This window comes from Catharus ustulatus, chromosome 1, assembly GCF_009819885.2.
Source record: "Catharus ustulatus isolate bCatUst1 chromosome 1, bCatUst1.pri.v2, whole genome shotgun sequence".
Taxonomy (NCBI): domain Eukaryota; kingdom Metazoa; phylum Chordata; class Aves; order Passeriformes; family Turdidae; genus Catharus; species Catharus ustulatus.
This window is the reverse complement of record NC_046221.1, coordinates 28176631-28195068: the sequence shown is the minus strand read 5'-3', so window position 1 is coordinate 28195068 and position 18438 is coordinate 28176631. Positions and strand designations below refer to the sequence as shown.

The following is an 18438-nucleotide window of genomic DNA, read 5'->3' as shown; positions in this document are numbered from 1 at the left end:
CGCAGTGGGACTCAATGGGCCATTAGCAGACAATGACTGGCTGGAGGAAGGATGGGGTGTGAAAAGATAAAGAACAATGCCTTGCCTGGTTTCAATGGATGGCCCATTAGCAAATTATCTGCCATTGAGATAAGGATCACTGTCCCCACCCTCAACAGATGGTGATAGAACAGATACCTTTTATCACACTCTGTATTGTAACCTGCGGCTTATAATCAGGTGCGGCTTATGTATGGACAAAAACCAAAAAGTTGCTGAAACCCAGAAGTGCGGCTTATAATCAGTGCGGCTTATAATCGTGAAATTACTGTATATGAAAAACAGTTTTACTTCATATAAACTTGTTTTTTGTCAGGAAATTATTTAATTGGAAAGATGCTTTGAGAACAATCAGAAAGCAATGCATAAAATAGGTCTCTGGTTTGGAATGAAGACTAGAAAATGGAAAATAAAGAATGGAGACAATTTTTAAAATATAATGTAATACGGAAGAAACTACCAAGTCTGTGCTAGTACATCATCCAGTGGGATCAAATGAAATTGCTGTGTCTATTTGTCCTTCTCAGAAGGAGAAGCACCAGCTCTCCAAGGAATACCACCTAATGGAATTTAAGTGTTGGTCCACTATCTCTCTGAAAACTGGTCATCTAGAGTTAAGTTTTTCTACAGAATGTACTTTTATTTTTAGGCCATCTAACAACATTTAAAGTTAAGACTGTGAACAAGAATTATATCTTTAGGTGTATAAACTTTTGGATATTTATCTTCTGATTTTGGATTTTTAAAAAGTATCATTTACATCCCGTCTTGCACCTAGAATTCAAACTTTACTGTCCACTCAATGGACAGTGGAAGTTTCACACACAATATTCCTTTCATCGAAGAACAGTAATCTTTCATTTGTCCTAGCAACATTACATTTTCAGACATGGTGAGCATTGTCTCTACAAATAACTATTTTTTTCTCTTGAAAATCCTTATTTCATTGAGAAAATAAAAGGCAGAATTTTCTTTCATATATTTCAAACTTTAATTACAGGAGGATCGCAACTGATACTGCCCAACACGTTAAAATACTTTCTCTGAACAGAACTGTCACTAATACAGTATTTAAATTTACAAAGTGATTTCCACATGAATGGGATTGTTCCAGGCTGAAAACATTTTTAATACCCTAAACAAACAACAGATGAATGCACAAAATGAACTGTTTAACAGAGGTTTATGTACCCCTTGTGCATTGTATTTGGAAATGAAGTCCTTAAACTCAGAGGCAGGGGATTCTCTGTGGATTAGAAGAGAGACATGCAGTCCTTTCAGCAGCATCCTTTTATACTAAATTTGGCTCTAACACCCTGTTTGCTTCAGCAAATGACTTCATGCTTTGTCCTTTTAATCCAATTTCCACCATAATATAGACTGAAGTGTTGTGAAAATACTGGAAGAGGATGCCTGGAAATTTATTGCATTAGAAATCTAATCCAGGTGGTAAACCAATCCCACACAGCACATTTCTCATTAACTGAGACGTTTAACCCACAGATGGCTTTATACAAACCATTCTGCACCAGCTATGACTGAAAATAATTGTCACACATCAAGACATGACTCAACAAGGCACGTAAGAGGCTAAGTCTGACAAGAACAGGAACAGTCACTCTACTGAAAGCTACAATAATTGATTATAACACTCATCCCAAGCTGAATAGCTCAGATTTGTAGGTTATTATAGCATTAGGTACTTTGCTGGTGCAGCCTATGAGAGACTAAACCCCCTATTCAGCAAGAGCTTTGTCATCAGGTAATGTCTCCTCTCCACGTGAAAGCATCCCATGTACCTTAAACAGTCACTCCACAACAGATAGAAGACCATTCAGATTACAATCACAGAAAACAGTAATTTCCTAGACAATGAACATTGCTACTTTTGTCTTTTATTTCTTGAACTGATTCTTTCCTGAAAAGGACAGACACTTTCAGATGCCAGAGGCTTGCCATGTATGTGTCCTGATCAGAAAATCAGCATTCCCATGTTCTCTTTGTAGAAGGCCTGGGTCCATTTGTGTCTCAAAGGCAACACAAGGCTGCTGCTCATCGCTTGTGAATGTGATGTCAGACTATGATTAACCAGGGATTTAAATAAAAGTAGAAACCCAAAAGTCTTAAAAAAACTTAAACATGATGGAAGCATACCACTAAGATATTCCCATCACAACAGTGCCACATATCTTTCTATCCTAGCCAAACAAGTATCTATTCGTAGAGGTGCTTGTCTTTAACATGTCTTGAGAAGAAGGAGGAGAAAGAAAATGGTGCGTACCCATATTAAAAACTTCTACCATTTGGGAAGCAAACATTTTCTTAATGTAGCTTCTTTCAAATTTGTCAGTTTTACACTCTTCTTCACAGAAAGGTAAATTTGTTCCTTAATAATTTCTATAATTTTTCACAAAGTATAAGGTATAAAGAGTATTTCAGAGTTAGGCTGGTAAAAGGAAAAAACGTGTGCAGGAAGGAGGAAGAACACCCAAAACCCCAGAAAATACTTTCCCTGGCAATATTCTTTCCAGCATGATTTGAACTGCATTTTTCCTGCACTGGGTCTCAGGAATGAAGATGCTTAATGAAAAGGATTTGCAGTCCTGGTCTTTTTTAAATTACAGCTGTATCTGTGATTCTTTTTTCCCTGTTGTTTTTCTGAGTAACTGAGGTGACAGCTAAGATTTTTGTATTGTCTGAATAGTTCATTAAATGCAACACAACCCTCCCCTACTCCTTGGGTAAAGTCCCAAACATATTTTTTTTTATTTTCATGGTCTTATCCACCACTAGAGAATAAAAGGGAATTTTCTCCATGCCCAATTGGTTGTTTTGAGCTGACAAGTAGACAAAAACTGATGTGCCAATGTTTCTCCACTTTCCTCCCACAAACTGCTATCTCAGTATGTGTAGAACTACATACTTAGGTGTATGTTTCACCACCTTCAGGCTTGTTTCCTTCTAGTTTTCACAGTCTATGTCACAAAATTATCATCTTTCAACCAAGAAAGTTCCTGGAGATCCTTAGGATGACACTTAAAATCTTAGTATCATTTCCTTTAGATACAAGCTCTTCTTTCTTTCTTTTTTGCTGTTCTTCATCTACTTCCTGAAAAGAACATATTCTCTTGGTACAAGAATAAGGTAGACACAATAGCTTTCCACTTCTAGGAACGCTCAAGGTGGAGGACAGAGTAGATTTCCCTAGAAAAGAGATTTCTGATTTCTGGCAGTTGTTTTGATTTTTTAAGATTCTGAATCATAATTTTCCCTCGAATCTTACATTTAAGCGTATTAGAGTGAAGAAACTGAAACAGGCACCAGTCTCTCTCTCCCTCTCTCTCCCTCTCTCTAAAGAACTAAGATGTATTCTGGTCCATCCAGACAACCACCACCCATGTGGACACAGTGACCTATTTTTGTTATCACTTTCAGAAGCCAGATATTAAAATATTTTAGAACTCTTATCACATTAATGTTTCATCACTTGGAAAAAATTTTAGATTCCATAGGAATGAGGTCTATAGCCATGACATATACCATGAGATATACAGCAAAGGGATTTCCATGAGATGTACCACACCCAGCCCCTCTGATCACTGAGGACTAGCTGGAAAGCAAGGGTGTTTATTTTCTGTCAAATATCTATACTCTTAATGCAATAGATTCTAACAATGATAACAGCAGTTTTTGTCTCAAGTGTGAGGGGTTTTCTCAGGAGTTGCAGGTTGTGATCATATTTATATCAACTGAGATAATTTTTCTAACTAACTTCTACACATAAATCATTCTGCTTTCACCATGCCAGATGCATGTGCCCCACTAATCCAAAAATATTAAACGCATAATTGAATTTCATTTCCTTAGGGCATATGATTTCATAACCCACGGCAGGAAAGGATGAGAAGAGTCAATTAAGAACAAAATGCCTGTCCAAACAAATGAAAGGCCAGACCTCCTTCAAAGCTTGCCTTGTGCTTTCCACATTAATGTTTATGAACCAGTGATCTATCAAGCCTTTCAAGATCAAGCAGTAGATACTCTGCAGTTAACAATCTGTTTCGTATTGTCTGAGGGGCACAGTCAAGGATACGTTGCTCAAGAAACTTTCACCTCAGAAAGCACTAGATATATCTCTCCTGAATGTCTCACTGAAATACCATTTTCAAATGCAAGACTGGTTGACCTGTCTAAGCCATGCACTTACAGCTAACTGGAATGCTGTAATGAAAAGACCAACATGACCTCACTTCTGACAAGTGACAGCCTTCCTTAATGAAGTTATTTGGTGCTAGAAGATGTGAAGTGAGCTCCTCCAAAAACACTCTGAAGACGCGAATTCTCATGCTGGAATATAGAAGCTGCCATCAGCCAATCAAAGTTTAACAGATTTTATGATTCTGGAGTTTGCTTGTCTGAGAAGGACTGATGTATGTTTGAAAAGAGTGAGGTACTAGGAGTCAGCATGCCTGCTCCATCTGCCATGAAGACATCACACTTGTTCTGCAAAGCACACAGGATCCCATAGTTCTAGAAGGGATGAAGACAACCAAGGACTTCTCAGTACTCTCATTTCAAAGCATGAAAATTGACTTTTAATGAAATAAATTCATCTGATGTCTGAAGATACTGAGTTTATCACAATGAGAAAAGCCTCTGCTATGTGCAGCTATACATATTGGTAGCCTAATGCAGTTTTTGTCTGATGAACTTTTCCTACAGTATCTAGAAGCCAGTATTTTGAAAGATGCACTGTGAATGCAAATTTGCCAGCATGGTTCTTCATAGCCAAAAGCCAAATGGATGTGCTGGCCTAAATAAGTGCCTGATTTCTAAGAGTAGGATCCCACACTTTGATACAGACATACCCTCATATCACATCTCCTTTATTCTGAACCAGAAAGCAGTGGAACCTACCAGTTAAAGCAGGTTCTTATCCTGTATATAGGCAGCAGTTTGGCTTGAAGTACTGTGTTATTTGAGCCCTCTGACATGGCTGACCACAGTTCAGTGTACATAAAAAATATAATGTCAAAAAAGCTTCCTAAGACCTGAACAAAGCACAAGCAAAGCTAATAAGTTAATTTCTATGCAGTCAGATATAGAACCAATGTTAATTTCAATGACTATGACTCAAATTCTCCTTTCCTTTGAGTTCTCTGAAAAATTGCAAATTTGCTTTCACAAGTTGCATTTGATGGACAGTAGAAGGAACGCCTAGAACATAACTCATCATCCTTATGTTCCACATTGAATTCAGGATGCAACAATGCAAAAATTCCCTAATACATACGCTACAAATATTCTGGCAAGAACAGTTGGCAAGCTGCTCTACAGAATGCCCATCCAAGAGTAAATTTCACTCTGTCTGCAAATAATAACAAAATGTAAAGACTCAGAGTCTGTAGTAACTGGAAATGTTTACAGAAAGAATTAAAATTGAAATTGCAAGTTTCTTTCAAGCTATTGATCATGCAGTATTAAACAACCTTTACTGCTTTATCATAGCACTTGATTTTTGTTTCACATTAATGACACTCTTATGCCTGAGATGCTAATCCAATTTCACAACAGCAAATTCCATATGATCACTTAGTTTATCCATGTAACTTCTGCGCACAAATTCACAGTTTTACATTAATGACCTTCCAAACACACTAATTGCTTCTAAAATGGACTGCTTCTGTGATTTTGTCATAGAAAGATTCATTCTCACATTGTCCTTTAATATCTGATTTCTAAAGAAAACAATTATCACATTTCTAGGCAGCAGTTCTAAACCAGAACACTGGGTATACCCCATAAAATTATATTTTGATGTTTCTTATTAAATACATGACCTTACTAAATTTCCCAGCTTATTTTATCATCAATGTGATGTGATACTAATTAGTGAATAAAGTTAAATTTATTACTGGAAGAAAACACTTGGAGTTCAAAGTAAAATTCTCATATACATCAGAACAATAAGACTTCATTTCAGCTTTCTGCTTGTTTGCAAAAAGCTGTGATGGATGCCCTGGGTCTTTTGTGATGGATCGGGCTCCAAAAAAAGCAATGACGCTTTTGACCAGGTACCTTGGAGAGCACCTCTCTCAGAAGACTATGAAGCTGTAGCTGAAATTAGGGAGGTAGTAGCCATAAATATGAGAGTAGTTGCTGCAGGACTTGGGAAAAGAGCATTCACACAGAAAGCACAAAACTTAACCACTCACTCTTCAACAGATTAGGAAAATCAAATGGGTTTAAAACAATAATAAAAGGACAGTTCCAAATTCCACATAACACATGCAGATTTTAATCACACACAATGGTTCTTTTCCATTATTAATTCCTTACAAATAGTACCAACACTTCCCTGCCTTTTCTTGCTAAAGAAGCTGGAAACAGAGCTGAAAATGTGGTCAGATACCATGGTATTTATATGAACTGTAGTACTGTATATAAAATGCTTCATTACAAGTGTATTTTGGATTCTAAATATTATATTATATTATATTATATTATATTATATTATATTATATTATATTATATTATATTATATTATATTATATTATATTATATTATATTATATTATATTATATTATATTATATTATATTATATTATATTATATTATATCCCAATTACTTTGCTATGTGTATATTTAAACATAATTATATACTGCAATATATACCTCTCCACTACTACGTTTATTGCCAAGGCTAATTTTAACTAAATTAAGACTTCATTAAAATATACTTAGTATACACACATTTTGTGGGTATATTCCCAGACTACATTACTATTGCACTAAACAGTAAAGTGCTAGATATATCTTAGGTTTTTTCTAAGAATAAAATGGGCACCTTTGAATTGACACTCCACGTGTGCCATACTTTTCTAATGTCTTCTAAACAAAATATTTTCAGGATTGGTAGGAAGTTTACTGAAAGTTTGTTTTAACTTTGACTTGACCTTTACTTTTTTTTATCTTTAAAAAGGTTTTTGTATTCATACATATATTCCTGTTGAAGACAGGGTTAAACTTGTCTGAAGCATTTTAATAAAATACTGAAGAACTCCTTTAATTTATGGCATATATATTTTCAAGCAGGAAAATGTTGATATTATCTTTGTTATAAGCTCACTGCTGAAATGATTTAGATATTCTTTTCCTTTAGCACAGTATCAGTATAAAGCTTTTCTTTGCATGCAATGAATTATAGTTGACACTTCAAACCTATTCTATCAGTATCTTCTAGTTCAGAAAAATGAGAAAACATAAATATTTATTCTATGTATACAGAAAAGACACAGGACTCTGATAAAAATGATCCATTATGGAGTGATGAATAATTGTTACATGTGTCACACTTAGAACAGTAAAGGGCAAAAAAATTTGCCACTTTTTAATATGAGGATTTGAGGTTTTGTGCAAATAAAAATGCAGTCATTTTATCAGAGTGAGCTGATAAATTTTTAGGCCCAGTGATTTTTGATGACATTCACTTCATGACTCTATGGATGATGAAGCTGCTTGATACAGATCCTTGGTCTGATTTGATAAAGCCTTTTAATGATGTGCTTTAACACTGGAAAAATATTTATGCAAACAACCTTCCATTTTCCTGGTTGATATGTGTAATACCTCTCTAGCTAAAGCTTAAGTTTACCAATTAATATGACTAAGAATTCATTTCTTCCATTCTGTGATCTGTTCACTGTCTCTAATCTTGCTTCTATTACTAACTTAAGTTTCTGTATTATGTAAAAATTAGAAGCTATGATAACCTGCTCAATAATAAACACTGTAGAAAAAGAATGTGAAATTTCCAAATATTTAGAACAATATTATCAGCCTTACGATCAGTCTTTCCTTTAAAAAAATACATTTTTCCTATTAAATATATTTCTCCTACTGCATTTCAAAATCCAGTAAAAAGAATTAAAACAACATTATTCAATTTATTTTTTTTAATCCATTTTGAATGTCTGGTTTTACACTAGAAATGAAAGTTCTTTGAGATAATTATTTTCTTCGGTTTTTTTTTTTTGATTCAGTGACTTCATACTATACAGCACAGACTGCAACACTGAAATGCATTCATGATACAAATTATGGAGCCTAAAACAAATACCCAAAATTACAAGTTCTTGGGGTAAAATTGCCACAAGAAAAGTATCATATTTAGTTACACAGAATTATTTGTTAATCTGTGTTATGGGAGCCTCATAGACCATAACACTGAGGCCCTGTGCTATATTAAATTCAATATATATTGATTTAAATGAAAATAAAGTAGCATTAATTCAGTAAATAAAAAATAAGGAAGATCTATAGTTACAATACTCTGGAAAATTGGCTAAGACATTTTCTCAAAGTGTTATGTTTGTATTAAACAGTGCACTAGAAATCACAATTCATAAATGCTAACTTAGCTGAAAAAAAAATCCAACCTGGAAACACAGCACATCTGCAATACTGCATCTGAAAAGTTTTAATTTTTGGCACTACTTCTTGGTTTCATAACTACACATAGGCATTGGCAGGTTAACTTGTGACATAAAGAAATAAGAAGCTAGAATGGATAGTAGCAAATATTTCTCTAGTCCAGTTTCCTGCCGCATACAACGGCCCCAGAGAAGACTGCAAGATGAAGGCACGAAAAAATCAAATTTACCCATACTAATTTCCAAAAATAAACATTATTGTATACAAATACTTCAGAGACAAAGAAATTCCATCTGAAACACATAGTATCATATAAAGAATTTAGAAAGCATAGGCTTTAGGAATAGTATTTTAAAGAACACACCAAGCTCTTCCACCTTTTGATCTTAGATAAAATAATTGAAATAAATGTTGATTTCATTTTTTCTCTGCGTTTTTAGTGCTTTTGCATGAGATTTTGAGGCAGGAATGGAGGGATCAAATGTATTTCACTCTATGGCATAAGAGAGATTTTGTAGTCATGCTTGTGGTGAAGAAGGAAGTTTCCTTTACTTCATCTTTCCTACAGTAACTGGGATTGGATTTATTCTTTTGGTAAGGTTGTAATGTGCTTCCCCTTTTTTAATATCTTGGTGCTTCTGCAGACACTAAAAGCTTTCTCCATTACTTCAAAATGGTGTTATCAGGCTACAATATGAAAAATGGTGACTATTGGATTATCTACACACTGAATAAAACCATCATATTTGCCTCGATTCCCATTTCAAATATTACCCTTGAAGCTACAAAGACACTGTTAAAACAAGCAACATTTTGCAGGAAAAAAAATCTAAAAGTTTTCACAGCATGCACACATGTACCCAAATTATATTCTGCGGGTGAATCCATTTTTAAATGCTGACTTACAGAGATTTTTTTCCCAGAGCTAAATATATAAATAAAGACTGTCAGAAAATGAGAACAAAGGCAGGCACCTAAAATACCTTAAAAATCTCTGCTCCTTTCCTCATGTTCTCTTTCTTCATGCACTTAGTACCTTGTCTTTCATTTTGAGCATTACATCTCCCAGATTCAGAGATATATTAGAACAACTACACCTTTATTTTGACTGATTTTTTACACTTCTGTAATGGGTATTTTCTAAAGACCTCTCATTATGCTCCTAAACTCTGGATATTTATTTTCATAATACCCTTGTGACCCTATGTGACCAATATTGGATTAACTGAGTTTACCTATAACTAGTGCCTATAGGCAGTAGACAAAAAGTCTACTGAAAATCTGAGGGAAACTGCAGTCAAGTACAAGGGAATGATTCTACTGTCACTTGTACAGATTTAAGGCAACTTTCTCCACTGGCATTTGAAATTTTGATTATAAGTCTCTCAAAGATTAGAAGCTACTATTTGAATTTTTTTCTGTTTTTCAGATAGAATTCTCAGGTTAGAATTCTAGATTTGAACTCTAGTCATAGAATTATAGAATCATTTAAGTGGAAAAGATCTCTAGGATCCCTAAGCCCAACCATTATCCTGCTAATGCCAAGTTCACCAGTCCCTAAGTGCAAGTCTCTTAAATATCTCAAGGGATGGTGATTCAATTATTTCCCTCAGAAAGCTTTCTTTCAATACATTTTTTTCCTTTTAAGCTATCTAAACCTCCCCTGGCACAACTTGAGGCCACTTCTGGTCCTGGCACTTGTTCCCTCGAGAAGAGATCGACCCCACTTCAGTGTAGCCTCCCTTTGGGTGGTTGTAGAGAGCTTTAAGGTCCTCCTAAGCTTCCTTTTCTCCAGACTAACCACCCCCAACTTCTTTGCTCCTCCTCCCAAGACTTGTGCTCCAGACCCTTCCTAATTCAGTCGCCTTCTCTGGACACACTCCAGCACCTCTGTTTTTCTTGTAGTGAAAGGCCCCAAACTGGACACAGGATTCGAGGTGTGGCCTCACCAGTGTCAAGTGCAGCAGGATGGTCACTCTCCTGGTCCTGCTGGCCACAGTAACCCTGCTACAATCCAGGATGTCACTGGCCTTCTTGGCACTCTGTTGGCTCATGTTCAACTGCTGTCACCGACACCCAGAGTCTCTTTTTCACTGGGCAGTTTTCCAGCCTCTTTGCACCCAGCCTGTACCACTGCATAGGTTGTTGTGACCAAGAGCAGGACACACACGGCTCCCTGTAGCTTGATGAATCCAAATCAACACTGGTAATTTTCCAACAAGCAAAATGTGGATATGTCTCTGTCAACTAACAGTCTGAAAAGATTTCTCCTGATAACTATCACAAAAAACTTCACAGGGATGCAAGCAGGCACATCATCACTTTGTGTGATTTCCAATTCTTGTGGTTCTTGATACCAAATAGGGGTCTAAATTTTGTGTAACTAATCACCTTACAGCAAAAAATTGATCCGAATTTGCAGAAACAAGCAGGATTTTCATTAGTTACAACATTAGCTCTTAATTCTAGTCAATCTCCTGAACAACCCAAATATGACAAGCCTACTCTTGAAGGGTAAACTGAAAATATGGCTGCAAAATGGGAAAAAAGTGCTCCTTTTAAATGGATAAGTACAGTAGAACTGGTTAATACAGCAAACCCAGAAACACTAGTAAGTATTTTGAAGATTATTTTATTTTTAGCAAAGCACCCAAATGACAATGCAACCTCAGTCTCAGTCCTGGACCACAGAACTGCATGCTAAAGAGGGAGCTCATGGTCCACAGCTATGCATGTCCTTCACGCCCATGGATATCACTCCATGGTCTGCCAGAGTAGCCCACTGACCCAGCTCACTCATCTGCTGGTCCAACAAAAGCAGCAGGCAGTCTGTGAACACAGAGTGCCCTTTCAGCAGCAGTGTGGGCTTGGTCTGGTGTCCATTGAATTGCAGAGCATCTCCAGACCCCATCTCAGTCCTTCCTCTTGGTTAAAGCCTCTTCCAGCTGCCCTGAGAAGTCCTCTGCAAACATCTTCCTTGGTAAACACTGGCAGAATCTATGGAGTTTTAGGCAAATAGCTTTAGCCAGCTGTCATGCAGTAGATATACCTCCATCTTTATTGTGCATATGCAGAACTACAGAGTAATACAAAGCAGTCACTATGAGAGGACACAGAAGTATCTTAATTGACAGTATCTTATTTTCCTATGATGATGCCAACCATTTAAACAAGAATCTTACCTAACTAAAACACCCTAGGACTGGATAATAGAAATCCAGCGTTCTAAAAATACCACTCCTCATCACAGTCTACGTTCCTCTGAATTTAACTATATTTTCAGGAACATATTCAGTTTCTAAGTAAAACAAAGACCATAGCTACAGCATAGAATATGTAGTTCTGGGTATTCGAGGTCATCTAGAGATTTTGGGAGACTATGACAGCTATGTAGCCATACTTAAAATTAATTAATAGGAAAACTGTTCATTTAAGAAGTATTTAGCAAGTCGATGACAGCTATTAAAGATAATAGTGTGTGTTAACCTACTTGATAGTATGTAGAAAATACGTGCTTTAAATTAATATAACTTAATTTTAAAATACTCTTAACTCAGGTAGGTTAATGTATATATGACTATCAAAAAGTACACACTAATAGAAAAAAGATGTACAGTAATTTCACGATTATAAGCTGCACCATTTTGACTAAAATTTTGGTCCGAACCTGGAAGTGCGGCTTGTAATCACGTGCAGCCAATATATGGATGAAGTTCAGAAATTTGCCAACCCAGAAGTGCAAGCCCACAGCAGCCCCGCGCTGAGCCGAGCCCACACGGCCCCGAGTCGAGCCAGTAAACCCCACGATCCCGCTTTTCTGTTACTGATTGGCAACTTTGTGAAAGTTGCACGGGGATCCTCGCTGCGAACAAAAGTGCGGCTTACAATCCAGTGCGGCTTGTATATGGACAAAGAATGAAACATTGCTGACACCCGGAAATGTGGTTTATAATCAGGTGCGGTTTGTAATTGTAAAATTACTGTACTCTAACAAATAACAACTCACCAATCCTACTGCGCTGAAATATTTAGGCAATATGAACTCTTTAATATCTAAATATTCTGTTAAACAGTGAGAGAAATATAAAGTAACAATAGTTTGGCAAAGCAGCTCTGGGACACTACTTGGATTGCACTGCAGTTTAGAGATAACCCTGAAGCAACTGGGTAGGAAAAATCTATATAACTTACGTTATTAATGACTACTGACTGACCTCTGCTTATCTTCACTCCCTTAAGGATGACACTGGAATCTCTGACTCTGTTCAAGCTTCATTATCTCAAATCTAGCCCGTAATAAGTTAAAAGGGTTCTGATGATATTTGCAACCTATCATATTAAAATAGGAAATTTCTGATATTATGTATCATCTACAAAAAGGACCACTGCATTGCTCATGTAGTGCAGTGTGAGCTCTAATACTTACACTGCATGCAATGACCAAAGAATGTATTAGCCTAATTTTTCACTTAAATATTAGAGGTAAGAGAGCCGACAACAAATCCCTCAGGAAAGAAACAAAAAATAGAACATTACGAGTTTCCTAATAATATATTGAAGAGAAAGACTTACTTTCCTCCAAGAAAGAACTTCTGTTGTGTATCACACGGGCCACACAGGAAATGTGTAAGTGGTTTACATGACATTGCACCATGCCGCATCATGGATATCTCAAAACAACACAGCCAAATGTGACCAGATTGTGCACACAGGTACACTAAAGTTCACTGACATCAGTACAATCATCAAAATCCTCAGCAAGTGGGAAATTGCCCACCATGAACTTCTTGCTATTTTCCCACCTAAAGTTCACTTAATTCTAATTTTCCAATCAATTTTCCACTCTCTTCCTCTATTAAAAAAAAAAAAATGATTTAAAGCATGTCAGTGAAGCTGGAAACAAAGGTGTTCTTTCCTATTAGAATATAACAAGTTGTTTAATGCTTGATAACATTTTAAAGGGGACAAATATAACAACATGCTCATTTCAAATTGAATTTACAAGAATCAAATTTTTTTTTGTAGTAAAGTGTTAAAGAAAAAAAATTTGTCTCATGAAATATACAGTAGCTATAATTTAACTGCCTCTTCCTATCCTATCAATTATAAAAATTGTTTCAGATTTTTTTTTCTAAATTAAAAAAATCAAGTATTATTTAAGGAAATGCTTTTTTCTCTTTGTAGGAATGCAATTCAAACTTGTCTGTCTTCAGAATATGAATATAAATTTGTACACAAGTGATCCTAAATGCCACTGCCTTCCTGCTTTCAACGCTGTTATTTTTCCAGAGAATATATCCACAGATCAATGACCCTTTCATGTGATCTGGAAATGCCAAAGAATAATACCCCAGGGAAAATACTGTTTTCACTTGAGTTAAAATATGAATTTTTACAACAGAAAGAAAGCAGAAATGCTAAAATCTTTGAGAATGCCATCCAGAAAATGTACAGACCTGGCAAATTGAAAAAAAAGAAGAAGGAACAGACAACTAGTAATTGTTCACAGAAAATAATTTCAAACTAAAGCCACTGTAAAAGCAATGAATCTCACAGATTAATAAACTGCTCATTTGGTAGCATTCACTGTAGCACATTTTTGCATGTTTGGCCATTTTTTCTTACTGTTTATTAATTGCAGCTACTTGGAATTGATGATCTCCAGGGTACTTATCAGTGCTTATCAAGACTGATGAATGCATCCCAGATGTTGGAGTCATGTGGAGAGTCTATCCATGCACAGGATCTGTGCTAAAACCCCAAATGTTTTCCTGCAGTGAACTTGCAGGCACTCCTGAAAACAGAAATGCGGGTGACAGAGTAAATTCCAGGAGTGTCTCTCCTTTGCCCTCTGTCACTGCATGAGAAAGAGATTCTTAAACTGATGTGTGACGGTGTACATATGATGGGGTACTGCTTGCAGCCCTGAGGGGTCCTTCAATCCTTTCCTCTACCACAAAGGAGACTTTGGTATCAGATTATAATTTAAAGAACTTTGATGTGGGCTTTTCTCTCTAGTCCATGTATAGACACGATTTCTGAATTAATTTTTTTGGCTACTGGGGGAAAAACCTCACAACAGTTATTTTTTAAACTTTTAGCATGCATTAAAAATTTCTTTTAGAAATATGGATGAATGTCAGGCAATAAAGGAGAAAACCACAGGGAATTTAATTGTATCTGCTTTGCTTACTACACAATAGATATTTTCATCATCTATATATAAAGTATCTTTGTGAAAGCCTTTAAAATATGATTTCAAACCAATGAATGCCATTTTCTATTTGCCTTTAATTTCCTCTCAATAGTAAGTTCATCAGAGTGTAACAATTAACTAACTTAATTAAGCTAACTTAATTATGTTCTTTCATAGGTCAATATGTAGAGCTACTCAGATTAATAGCAGAGCTTGTAAAGTTAATCTTCTTGTATAATGCAAATGATGCCCAGTCATGTATTAAATACCTTCCTGAGTAACAGATGATATAGGACTGAATGTACTTTAAAGAAGAGCAGAGACTGTGAAAAGGTTAAATAAAGAAAAATGTCTTGGATTTGTGGAAATTTTGAACAGATCTAATTCATTTTTTAAATTAATAATGTTCTTCTAAGAGGAAACCTCATTTCATAAGGCCATTCACAGCTTAAATATACATAAATAAATTTTGACTTCAAAAGCAGAAATGCATGACAGCATTTTCCTGCCATCTTGCAACCTTTATATTTAGTTATTAAGAAGATTACATAAAACAGTCATGTGAAGAGATTAGAGGGAAAATACGAATTCCTAACTCCAGAGCATTTACATGCTTAACTGTATTTCCTGGTTTATTTTACAGAGGAACCACTTCAGTAGTCAAAGGTATTACATTCCTTTTCTCAATTCATTATTAATTCACTTTTAACGCAGTTAGACTCTAAGGTTCTTTACGTATGTGGCTTACCACTTTTGTTCTGAAATATTAATGGGAACTACAGTAATAATAATAATTACTTGTAGAAGCATGAAAAGTAAAATCAAACAAATCTTGAGTGCCAAATGATCTGAAAAGGTGACTCAACTCTCTTGTTTTGATAAATGAGTCTGATGACTGGAAGACACACTCTGACAAGAAGAGTTGGATTATGGGCCAAATCACCCATAAGTAATTCCACAAGGAACCAAATATCAATCTTTTCTACAATGAATTGACTTGGGTACAGAAAATATTAGAAAAGCTTTTCAATTCCAGGTCTGTAATCTGCTACAACTCTTCTGCTGTCACTCAGAGAACACAAAGTGGAGGAGTGCAAGAAACATTATGAAAAAAACACCTTAGAGAATGTTTATGGTAAAGGAGCTTAAAAGAAAAGACCCCAGAAGTATGAAAACCACCACTGCTCAGAAGCTTTAAAACCAGAAAAGTGTACTAAGAAAGGCACTGCAGGGATCCATCCTATGTCTACCGGGATACGGATGACATAGATGCTCCATACCCTTGTTAAAATATTCCATTTAGTGTTTGTGGTGGTTTTTTTGTGGTGTTTTGTCTGTTTGCAGATCTCAATATAGCAGCAGGTTCAGAGTATTAATTAACCTCTGCTCCAAAATCACATTCCAGTATCACTACTGATATAAAGGGGAATTATTTACCTATGATACACAATAACTAGTAAGTTATCACAGGATTTTTCATCAGAAAACAGACTGTTAGGTCCATACAGCATGGACATTTACTATTATTTTTCTGAGTGGGAAAGTTCCTCTGAAGTTAAACAAAAATATTAGTGTTCAAGACCAAATATTAGTCCAACTCACCCTATGCTGGTCACTTCATTTTTTTTAAAATTAACAATGGGTCAGAAAGAATGTATTTATAGCAACAACTGTCTGGTACAAATTTTCTATTAAATGCATTCAAGTCAGCAGCTACACAGAATAGAGGGAATATATTGTCAGGCCTATGAAATTTAGAAAAGAATGCACAGGCTTTTCACACGTGTAAGCATGAGCTGTGCATTTATACATATAGATAGATATACAAACATATTTTATCTAATATATTCTTGTGTTCTCTAAGAGTGCAAATCATCTCTCTGCTTCTTGATGGTGCTTATTCTTCATGATGATTATTTTCTGAAATAAATATGTCAGTGATGGAAATTCAGTTATTTAATAGTCTAATAATAGCAACTGGAAAAAATCAGCACATAAGCATTATTACAAAGTTTCCTATGGAATTACTTTCAATTCAATCATTTCAGAACATGTTACATCATACTTTGTTTAAAAAATAAAAACCTCAATGTAATAAAATACCCTAAGGATGAACTGGACACACTGTTGATGAAATTTATAGCTTTAGGTTTAAAAAATACCTTCCTCTTGTTTTAACTTGAAATGCCAAAGGGACTTGTTGGGAAAGGTTTTATCCCAAGATAAAGGAAGGAGGATAAATCCAAGACAGTATTAGCCACCAACTGTAGTAACAGAAATTAAGCAACATTTCTTTCACTTGTATAGGAAACAGTGTAATTAAAACTGAGTTCTACAATCCTTTTAGGATGCTTGTACCATACTTACAACTACTGGTAAATGACTTAAGTGTGTGACACATCTTCCTCTATCAAACAAATCACTATACCTTAGCTGTACATTACTTATGGAAAATGTCTGTGTACTATCCAGATAAACTGCCAGCACTGAATGTCTAATAGTCCAGAAACAGGTTAGTGGGTACCTATCTGAATCCTTCTTTAGTTACGAACCACAATGATTTGCAAAGCTTTTATAGTTTGAATATAGCACCCAAAAAGCACCACAGACACATAAGCTATTCATGTTCATATGCTATGAACATATCATTTATATTTTACCCTAAAGTGCTCCATGCATTATATGTGCTCTTTTTTTTTTTTTTTTTTTTTTTTGTAGAAGAAAGTAGGGGTTTGTTGGTTGTTGAATTCATTTTTCTATCCAAGAGAAAGGATAGGACAGCTTTTCCTTTGTGTCTGTACTGTTCTGGCAATGCAGACATTCAGAAAGATCAGCTCTGTTAGCCTCTAGGCTTACACGATTAAAACATGATTAATTAATTTGCCACAGGATTGGCAAAGGAAATTAATACACATAACTCATGTACTTCTATTTTACTTCTAATTAAACAAGAGAATATGCCTCTTATGAGACTCACATTTAAGGGGGAACTGTCAAAACTAGTATTTTCTGACTTGGATAACAAACCACTGACACCACCATTCCCCAAGGATTAAAGCGCTGCTGATGAGAAATGGTGTCAAGACCAAGCCCACCCATCTTGCTCTTTAGACAAATGAGAAAGGGAAAGTAAAACTACTTTAGCAACAAATCTTCAGTTTTTTCAGCATCTCTGTATATTCATCAAAAAAACTACTTAAATATATGTACCAAATATGCTGCAACTGCCAGATGTAAAGTGAAGCTAACCACAGAAAACAGAAATGAAAGCTGATACACCAGCCTTTCAGATTTATTGAACAATTGCAGTGTTATTCAAGCAAGTGTATTCATACATTTAAAACATCTTAAAAGCTCTGCATCTTAAACAATCACAACATCCAGAGAATTTCCTTTCATCCATTCACAGTAAAGAATGTGTAGTATCAGAGACAAAAGGGCATACTAAAACAACAGTGATGTAGTTCTGAATTTTGAAAAGCTTGCGGGAACAAAAATCCTATTTTAAGCATTATTGTTGGAGGAAAACTGCTGAAACATATACACTGCTTAGAAGGTCTAACAAAATTACATTGAAATTAGGATGACACACATCTATCCCCTTTGAAATGCAGTGAACTGTTCTTTTAATGTCACTTTTCCAATTCTTAAAAGAACCCCAAGAAATATACACAATATTAAGTTATCCATCATTTTCTTATTTTAGGATGGACACTAATTAAAATTATTCAAGCATTCAAATCTATACAGCTTAAATTTTATAGAGGCTTG

General features: G+C 35.4%; 1 protein-coding gene across 3 annotated transcripts in view; it reads right to left on the bottom strand.

Annotated features, from left to right (window-relative positions):
- Nucleotides 1–18438, bottom strand: part of PHF14 (PHD finger protein 14) — a 170366-nt gene that overhangs the window by 13571 nt on the left and 138357 nt on the right. The gene's annotated exons all lie outside the window — the stretch shown is intronic.